The following is a 10613-nucleotide window of genomic DNA, read 5'->3' as shown; positions in this document are numbered from 1 at the left end:
CGCATACCACCAACGTAATACAAAATATTTCTCCATCTCATGTGGCTTTTTCACAAGGACTCGACTACAATTGAACAACTGAAAGGGTCTTCGTATAAGGATCCGCTCGACAACAGTCTCTTCGTCTTGACGGGAGAGACGCACGCTGACCGCACGAGATGCGTGTTCCATTTCGACGGCAGCCAATCAAACCGCAGTCGTCCGGTTTCAATTCCGATCCGCGAAATGTCCCGGTGAACGAGAAGGAGGATAACCAAGAGCGGGAGAGAGAGAGAGAGAGGACAATTCGGATATGTAGGACGACGAAGCCGGGGGAAAAGTCTGCGGCGATGAAGAGCTCCTCTCCCCTCTCTCTCTCTCTCTCTCTCTCTCTCTCTCTCTCTCTCTCTCTCTCTCTCTCTCTGGGCGCAAGGGAGTAGGTAGGTAGGGATGATCTGGCCTACCCTCTGGTGCTGCTGGCGTGCGCGCTGGTGCTTTCGGCTTCCCCGGGACGGACTCTCACCCGCCGCCGCTCTTCTCTTCTCTTCGTCGCCGGCGTCGCGCGTCTCGCCGAGAGTAGGAGTGAGCTGGCCAGAGCTCTAGAGAGCTTTCGCAGTCAGTTCGATACCGAGCGCCGGAGCGTTCGGTATACATTGCCGGATACGCGCGCGGGTTCCGTCATCGTCGCCGTTCTCCGTTCTCGTCGGCGTGATCGGTCCACGGGGGAGACCCCGCGTCCGAGGGTGGCGCCGGCGAGGGTGTCCCGTTGGCGGTGGGAAGACGAAGCCGTGGTCCGGGGGTTCCGCCTGAGTCACGCGGCGGGAACATGTGCGCTGCTAACGTGCGGTTGATCAGAGTAGTCGGTTATATATAATCGTAAGATTGCGAAACTGTAATCGAAAGAGTCCCCGGGAGTCTTCCCTTTCTTTTTTTTTTTTTTTTTTTTTTTTTTTTTTCTTTTATTTTTCCTCGTCGAGCGATCGAATCGCCCTTGTTATTATTGTCGAACTGGTGGGCAAAGATTCCTGGAACCATGTGTACCGCTTTCGAGAGGCTCCGCTTTGCCGGCTGGTGAACGAACGACCCTTTGAATAGCCGGGCCAGGGGACAGTCTCTTCGAGATTTGGGTCCTCGAGTTCTTCGCGGAAGAGTACGATGGCTTCGGGAGAAGACTCGGCTTAAATGTCATTGTCCCGTGAGTATACTCGACCACGTTGATCTCGTGTATTCGAAGTTGCCTCTTTCTCCTCATAATCGAATATTTACAGAGCGACAACTTTAAGTAGTCGCGTTTCCTCGAATTTTTTTTTTTTTTTTTTTTATGGACTTACTATAAGCGACAAGCAATTTCGATAACAGCCAAGAATATTGTCGACCCCCTTTTTGGAATGAATCCAAAGATCGGTCCGATGGAAACGTTGTTTCTCCGGTGAATGCGAGAGTCGCGGAAAGAAGGGAGAGTTTAATTTCTTAATCGAAGCGGCATTAAAAGAGCAATTTATTTAATTGCTCGAATGAGAAACTGCTAGTTCGTAGAAATTATTCGCGGGGAATTAACAGTCGCCAGAGGGAACGATGGGAATGCGTAGTGGATAATATGCGCGGTCTCCTCCGCGTAAATGGCGGGACAGTTCATAGCGAGCGGGCATATCCCACGCACTTGGCATATCGACCCTCTTCGACCGTCTCCCGACCCATTAATTAAGCGGCTAAACGATCTGATTTTGGATACCAAAACAGCAACGTCTAAAACAGAGGAGAAACATATAATTGGGAATGTTGCAAATAATCGCGGTGGAGAAATACAACCTCTGGCTGCGCTCTCATTAAACGTATCAGCAGCTTTGATCGATCTGCTTTGGAGGATCCAAAACATCGATTTTACGTCCTTCAAAGTAAGATATTTTGTTCTCCAATTTGTTGTCGAATTTTATTGAGAAATCAAAAGTATTAGCAAAATTGAGGTCTTGACACTATTTTCATATTTTTCAATATTTTATAATAATAAGTTATATATATATATATATATATATATATACACACATAAATAATATATAATATATAATAATATAATTATAGATTTATTATCTTAAAAATATCGTACAGAGTAAAAAAGTATATAGACTAATGATTTTTATATTTCAAACAATTATAAAAGAAACAATATAACACTGTAGAACCATAAACTTTGAATTGCGCGTGATAATTAACAAAAGAAATTAAACGTCCAATATTAATAAATGTTAACTTATTGTTAAAACGAAATATTAATACAACATTTATAAATAGCGAAAAATATTGATTTGCAATATCTTTAAAAATGTTCCTCAAAAAAATATTAATTTTTTCTATTACTAGAATAGATCAATCCCACAAATTGAAGAGGCAACAATACGCTCCAATATTATAAAGAAATATATTATAAAAATTAATATAAAGAAAAATGAAATATCTTTTGATGTTCAATCACTTTTAACAATAAATAAATAATATTTTCTAATATTTTTTAGTTACTTCCGCGTGTCTCGTCTTAAATATATTTCTTGCAATTAATTATTTATATTTAATTAAATAATTAATTTAGAATTAATTACTAATGTATACTGATAATTGATTAATTGCATATTAATTATTTAATTAAATATAAATAATTAATTATATTAATACATACATCTGTATGTCGCAACTGTATAGTCAGACTATATAGGGGTTTCTCGATTATTTTTCGTTCTCTTTCTTCCAATGAAATTAAGTCTTTAATCTGTCTTTTAATTCGCCATCTCAAAAGAACAAAATTCACAATTCAATTTCCATTATTTAAATGCGCAGATTACTACTTCGCAGAGAAAATTCTCGCAATTACTTCCGCTTTAACTCCCTTTTCTTTCCTTACTCCCTTCTTCTCCTTACTCCTATATAACGTAATTTAATTTCTTCGCAAATTACAGCAGAACTGGGCGGGGCGCAAATTCAAAGGAATTTCTTGTACATGAACGCGCACACAGCGACACTCGCGGGTTTACGAGATATTTGTTAATCGTAGCCCGTTTATCCTAGGCACTGGGGGCTAGGATAGCTCGTCCGCTCTTGTTTCAAACACGTTGAATTGTCGACCTCGGGGGGTGCAGCGACGCGCTGCTGGGTGAAACGGCAGCATTTTGTTCTGCGCTAGCGCGCGAAACAATATACATTCACGAGAGAGGACCTCTCTTAAAAACGCGCCCGTATGTAATGAAAGGGTGAAAAAAAAAAATATAATTCTCGCTCGACGTACGAAAAAGTTGCATGTTTTATGAAACGAAATGAATTACGGGCTCGTATCTCGCTGCCCTGCTGCCCGAAATTACCGAAAGAAGCGTCAAATAAGAGAAAGAATAAAAAATATATATATATATATATATATATATATATAGAGAGAGAGAGAGAGAAGGAAAAAATTATAAATTATTTTTAAAATATTTCCCTCATCCCCCTATATAGAAAGGGTAACCCTGACAAATCATAAGCGATAATGTAATGAGATCGGAAACGTACATATTTGCGCTTCGGATGCGAAGAGAGTGCCGTTGAATATATATTTTTTTTCCTCCTTTTTATTATCGCTCTCGCGCCAGAATAAAACGATAAAAGTTCACCTGGAAAAGAGTACCTTTATACTTGTGAAAGTTTCAGTAGATAAAACCCAAAGATACCGCCCCCCCCCCCTCTCCGAAGCTAAAATCGCACGTGGCATCTCTGAGATTTGCGAGACTCGAAAAGAGGGGCGTAAAATCTCATGGAACTTTTGTCATTAACGAGGGTGGCGTGGCCAAACGATACTTAGCTCCAATTTACAAATTCGTCCGTTTAATTCCGATGTAAAATCGACGATCAAACGAGGAGGAAAGTGAAAGGGGGATAAAAGTAAGCAAAGCGCGAGAAGAATCGCGAAATATATATATATATATGTATATTCGGCGGATAAAGAGAAACTTTCCCTTTTTCTCTTTTCTCGTTCTCAACGATATTGAATATAACGTTGGCTCTCAAGGTCGCCCGTCCGAATCGTACCCTTTACTAGAGATACGTTCAGAAAACCACGTTGATCCGCCATTATCGCCCCCCTTGCGCGGAATGCGAAATGAAAGTGCCCCGTCGTCGAGGACGGCGGCGGCGAATGGCGGGAAATGTGCTGCCGCACTTATTTGTAACTCCATTACTAAAGCGAGAAGATGTGGATTTTCGTGAGGATATATATTGGAGAACATAAATTTACTACTCGCCTACTTCCACGAGCGCGGGGGTTTGATGATTAAGTTGGCAACTTTACTTCCAGCCCCTTTTGTATAGTAAATATCGATATTAAAATCCCTCTCGAGTAGTAGCGGTAAAATAATAATATATATCGCGAATGTTTTAATCACTTTTAATATACATAGGTAACTGTTTTAATGGGCCCGCGCACACGGGATATTTAGCGTGCGGGATGTTTAATAAAATTACATTTTTAAAGCTCGCGTTCGCAAAACGTATGCAAACGTGATTTTAAGTTTCTGCGAAATATTCTGAAAACGCTCGCGAAAAAGGTCACATGTGAAAAATCTCCGCGCTCTCGCACGCACCGTCGCGTCGGATGTAAAATTTATTTTTACGGATTTTAGCTAAACACACACACCACACAGCGCGAGATATCCATACTCGAGGTCCATACGATAATTCTCCCAACCGTATTAAATCGTGAATTTACAACGAGGAATGTGGAAAATAAATGATTTCAACAATTTGATGAGAAAATAAATGCGCATCATTAAACGGCGGCACGTGATCCGTCATAGTCGAATTATTCCGCTGTTGCAATTAACCAAATAACGAGAATATTTAATGGGCGAGACGATTTAGGTGTTTTATTCGAGCCTGTTGATTGAAAACATTTCCATTATCATTCCCGGAAATGGGATAACACGTTCCTGTTTTCATAAGCGAGTAACTCGATCGGACAAATCTTAAGTTGCCTAGATGTCACCGGAGAGAGTTAATTTCTGCGTTTAAAGGCACTTGGTATCGATTAATAAAATCTTTAAATAAAACTCTCTCTCTCTCTCTCTCTCTTGTCGTCCCCGTCATCGTCTCGTCGAACGTGCATCAGACGATGATAAACCAAGAGGGTGGCAGGGAACACGCCATATTTTTGTTACGACTATCGGAAAATACGAGGTGGAGTTTTATATAATGAGCCATGGCAATTATCCACGACGGAGGAAATATATTGGAAGAGCCTGGTTATGTCGAAGATATTTTTAGCGGTATCGACGGTGCACCCCGGCAAATGCCGGGAAATGTTTACAACGCGACAGCTTACATCGTGACTAACAAGGAAAGAGCGCATTTGGATTTCCGCTCATTTTCGCGAGCTCAGATATATGCGACTTTAAAAGATTTTTATTTTTTGTTATGTTTATTTTACGACTTATATTTGTATCTTTTATTATTGTATTATATTATATTATTTATATTTTTTTTTTCTCATATTTTTTGCATGTACATTTGTGAATTTAAGGGTTGATTTGCATATCCTCTCCTCAAACGGGGAGAGGGTATCAACGAAATAGAATACGAAAGTTTCCGGGAAGAGGAGAGAAAAATTCGTCGATATTTACCTTTTTGTTAGATATTTCTACATGACATTTAAAAGTTTACTTTTATAACTGTATATACAATACGTGATGATATAATATCGCTCACGCGCGTGCAGGCCATTTTATTTTATCGATATTGAAAGTCTATCAGAAATAATAAAGCTGTTATTTTATTGATATTAAACTTTTATTTATACAGCTGTGCATTTTATCGCTATTAGATTCCCATCGGTTTCACCCCACTCGATGGTAAAAGTAAGTACGTGCAGTTAGAAAAAACTATGTTGGATTATAATATTGGCAGTGATTAATAGCAGCGAGAATCTATTTTATTTATTTTTTTTTTTTTTATCTTGAACCAAGTATACAGTGGACAAAATCGTTTTTCGGGATTACTCTACATCAGGCTGTCTCTCTGATTTGAGACGAGGGTTCTCCAGGTTGTGTGGAAAAGTTTGTCCCTTAAGCCTGGTCGAAATTGGACAACAGAGGCCTGGCTGGATATAGGTCCTGCTGTCCGGCCAGTTATTTTCGGTAACTAAACATTTTTAGAGCCCAAATTCCCCGCCTCCTGCCCCCTCCGAATCGATCGAAAACTAATCACTTCCGGCTGAAGCAAAGCCGATTTGGCGTAACTACTGAATGACATGTGCTTTCCCAAACGGGAAACAATATCCGCCGAAATGGAAAACCCACCTCGCGGCAAATTGACATTACCATCTTATTCGCTCCTCCAACTAGGCCACCCCTGTCAGAACGAGAGGGGCTGCAACTGTTACGCCCAACTTCCGTCGCTCCGTCTTAAGTTAAGCGATCTGGTTTACGCCTGCAAATATTTGGGAAAGCCGGCAAAGTCGTTGGCACGTTTCGCGAAGCAATCTCGCGAGCCGGGGAACACGATCGTGATGAGGCCATTGCATGGGCTAGGAATGTCTATATGTTCTTTTGACCACAGAACAAAGAATGAGAGAATGAAGTGAGTTGAAAGGACAGTTGCAAAAAGGACTTGGCAATGAAAATGAAATAATTTAGCGAGCACAGCTTTTCGAGAAAGTAAATAACAAAGCATTGTGTTTTTAATTAACTTTACTTGACTTAACGAAAGTTGCAGCTTCATCATTTAAAGTTTGTTGTAAATTTAAAACTTTCGGCAGGCGATTAAGGCATCGTTGGAGAAAAGTTGTATTCAAATTTTTAATCTATTTTATTAGAATCAATCAAAATCCCGTTTATTAATTCGCTAGATATAATTATACGTATATGTAATATCATTTTATAACCAGTTCCTATATCAATTTCGAGATCATTTTGCCCACAAAGCTAACAAAATAAATTAAAGATATTTGATACTTAATGCAATACGATTAATTGCATCTCTAGTCTAAATAAATTACAATTGATTTGCATTTAATTTTGCGACAGAGAGAGAGAGAGAGAGAGAAAGAAAGGAAGAAACAGAGAAATCACATTTTAATAGATTTACACAATTTAATATTATTCATTATCTGGATACATCATCAAAGAGATTTGATGGTAATATCGGGGTGGGGGGGAAACACAGGTTTTATAATTTAATTTCCGCTAATTGGTTTTTCTGTGGACACAATGTAATGATTATCAGGTTCTATTACCGGAAGAAATTGCTTAACAAATACAGCTAAATACAGCTCTTCGGAGTGTTAAAAGACGAAACTTTTAATTAAAAGCAAATGCCAGCATTTCATGTCAGCCAGTAGTGAAATTGCAAAGCAGGTAATATGTAGTACTCCCGTCAGAATGTCTGGGCTAATGAAAAATTCATCCCATTTCGTGTAGAAAAAAGAAATGGAAATCTTCTGCTCCTACGCACAATGTCGAATTAAAAATATCAGGTGTGTCATTAATTTCGCGAGAACACTATACTTCTCACTTTTGTACAGTCATGTCTAAAATTATTAGACATCCTTAAATTTTTTTTTTTTTTTAGTATATATGTATGTCAAAATAAATGTAACACCACCGATTTCAATTAGTTATTTATGTAATAGTTGTTTGAACAATATTCCATCTGTTTAACATGTTTAACTTGAGATAATCTTTGCGAATGCAATAATAACATTTGGGCTTTTATTCCTTCTCGCTAAGTTCGGAGCATTTTAACATTTTAGAATGCTAATTTACTAGAACAAACGGCAGTAGAAAAAAGGAATAAACAATGGAACAAAGAGAACTTGAACGAAGAATAGAGGGTAAATTTTTCTCTAAAAAATCAACGCAAGAAACAATTTAATACACATTTGCTTTCCTAATTTAAAGCGGACTACAATCGATAATTTGAAAATAATAAAAATAAAATTTTATAAACACAATTGGACGCAATAAATTTAGAAAAAAATGTGCTGACACTTTTCGTTAGTTTCATGAAATTCTTGAAATTAATTAAAAAAAAATTAATTTGTTAGAAATATTCTAAAAAACAAAATGCCCAAGTTTTGTGGCAATAAATAATTTTAACAGACAATGTTTATTAGGAAAAAGCGGTCTCTTTTTACGAGACAAACGTAAGACCTTTCTTTCGCATTTCCGCCATTGTGTAGATTTTTCAGACCGTACTTCATCGATTAATCGCAATACAATGCAAAAGCGCAAGCCGATAAAAACGATTGCTTCTCGAAACGAACGGTCTTCTCAAACTTGCACGTTCAGACGAGCTACGTCTGCTTAATAAATGATTTATGGGTGGCGCTAGGGGAGACCATGCTCGCGTTTGTGCGGTTCGCAATGGTTTTTCCGTTGCGCGCATTTCCCTCCATAGGGCATACACCCTACTCAATAAGAAATACAATGTCCATCCGGTCTTATTGCACTGTTGCAGGTCCCCCTTAGGGAGCCAATATTTTCCGAGTAGTCGACAACCATCCGGACTCTCTCGATGGCTTTGACGCGTGTCTTTCGCGAGTGAATCAAATGATACCATTAATAGATTGTTGCGAACGAATAATTGTAACACTGTTGACAAATGTTTGCCATAAAACCGTAGCACTCGCTTAACGTCAAGTAACGTCAATCGTTTTTAATTATTATTTCGTGTATAAAGTACTTATGGAAATATTAAATGTTGCAAATTATTAATTACTGTTAGATATTGTAAATTATTAATTAATTTTGTAAATTATTAACTGAAATCATTTTTTTAAAAATGACCATTGATTGAAAATTGACATTTAAAAATCGATTTTCATTATTTGAGAAAAAGTGCGCAATTTCTGATAATCGCGGTATGATATAATATAAACGTCAGAAATTTATGAGAGAATATAGATCATTAATGTTGAATGGCTTCATTAATGATTCCGATTGCAGTTGACAAGATTGGAAATATCAATTCCCATTACGCAGCCGGCCGCGATTTATTTTACATATATCGCTCGCGAATCCCAATCATTTCGCGTTGTGTAATATAATAGACATTTTTATCAGTCTTTTTTTCTTACTGCATTTTTTCGATTTTACAGGACGTATTCATTGTACCGGAGCTGCTGCTTTGTACGTGTGTGCAATGCCGTTGGTTACGTTATGTAAAATGATTGACTTGCGCCGGTTGAATAACTGGTCACAATAACGCGGCTAAATCAATAATCATCCAGACACACATTCCGCGTTGTCGATAATTTTAAAGCGCTATCCTTTGTATCGGTTATTTGCGCGTGTGTACATACTGTAGCCGTTACATTACATTTTGGAAATTTAATATCTCGGAAATAACACGAGCATTATGCAGATCTTTGATACTACTGTTGGCGCTTTTACATAATTTCGCGTACGCGTAATGCAAGAAAATGCATGCAATAATTGTCGTAGCAAGTGTTTAACTTTCCATTACGAAAGATCAGTATCGGAATGAAAAAGGAAAACAACAATATTTGTGAGATATTTAATATTGTTTGTTTTTTTTTTTTTTTTTTTTTCTTTTACATACATAATTTCGAGAAATTGAAGATAAATTGGAGAAAAACGGGAAAGCGGTTTTTATTCTCTTTATTTGTTCGTATCGCGTATGCATTTTACAGCAGGTCTTCCGTCATTTCTCAAGATCTGAGGGAAAGCCTTACGACGTCAACATCAAGAAGCAAAAAGACATTAAGACGGTTATTTCAACTCCCGTAACACCCATTCATTTCACAAACTTGCCATCATCCACGCGAAGCCCACATGTATCACCTGACGTTTCTACATCGTTCTGTAAATCGCTATCGATCTTGAAGGCACACACACGATTGACGGATAAACGTACACCGTATCGGACAGCAATTAAGCGAGAATTACGCCGGAGGGGAAAGATTTTGTGTCCTTCGTGAAACCATCTTCCAGGACATTGGCTCCCCCGCTTTCTTAACCGAGTCCCGTTAAACTCGCCATTTCGACGTCGAAAAGAGATCGATACTCTTTCCCTCAACGATGCACAAAGTTTGACGTAGAGAGAGGTAACATTGAGGGAAAACGAATGACATTTCTCGGACATGCGAGTTGCGGGAGGTCGTAGACGTGAATCGCAAAATCATATGTATAGGTATACTTGGGATAATAATTAATATAATTTCTCGTAATTAATTTTTCTTTTAACTAGCAAAACTAACTTTTTACATCACAAACGACGTTGAGCGATTTACTTTTCACATTTCTGCAAACTGTAAACGTAACATTACATTGATATTCTTTTTTTTACTAGCAAAATGAAATTAATTGCAAGATAATTAAAAGAGAAATAATGACAATATTTGTTTACCGTTGTCAGAAGTTGTTGAGGCATGATTAATTAAGGAAGTTATTATAAAAAAAAAAAAAAAAACGCTACAAACAGAGCATGATTTTTATCATAAAAATTTTCTCATTAATTTAACGATAATATATATCAGTGTCAACTTTTAATTATAATAAAAATAAATAAATGCAAGACACAACAGCCTCTGTACACGTGTAAATTTTGCACGGGCAACACCTGTGACAGCCATAGTGTTCAGCTCCTTTGATAAACGGACG

General features: G+C 38.0%; 1 protein-coding gene across 2 annotated transcripts in view; it reads left to right on the top strand.

Annotated features, from left to right (window-relative positions):
* The first annotated feature begins 580 nt into the window (after positions 1–580).
* LOC140669919 (retinal guanylyl cyclase 2) overlaps positions 581–10613 on the top strand; it is a 63398-nt gene continuing 53365 nt past the window's right edge. Inside the window, exon 1 of one of the 2 annotated variants that reach the window (XM_072900131.1) lies at positions 581–1174. The gene's annotated coding sequence lies outside the window, so the exon portion shown is untranslated. The remainder of the gene's footprint in view (positions 1175–10613) is intronic. The other variant, XM_072900130.1, reaches the window with a different exon arrangement.

The sequence above is a fragment of the Anoplolepis gracilipes genome, chromosome 10 (assembly GCF_047496725.1).
Source record: "Anoplolepis gracilipes chromosome 10, ASM4749672v1, whole genome shotgun sequence".
NCBI lineage: Eukaryota > Metazoa > Arthropoda > Insecta > Hymenoptera > Formicidae > Anoplolepis > Anoplolepis gracilipes.
The sequence above is the reverse complement of the archived record's forward strand: the minus strand, read 5'-3'. Positions and strand labels throughout refer to the sequence as shown.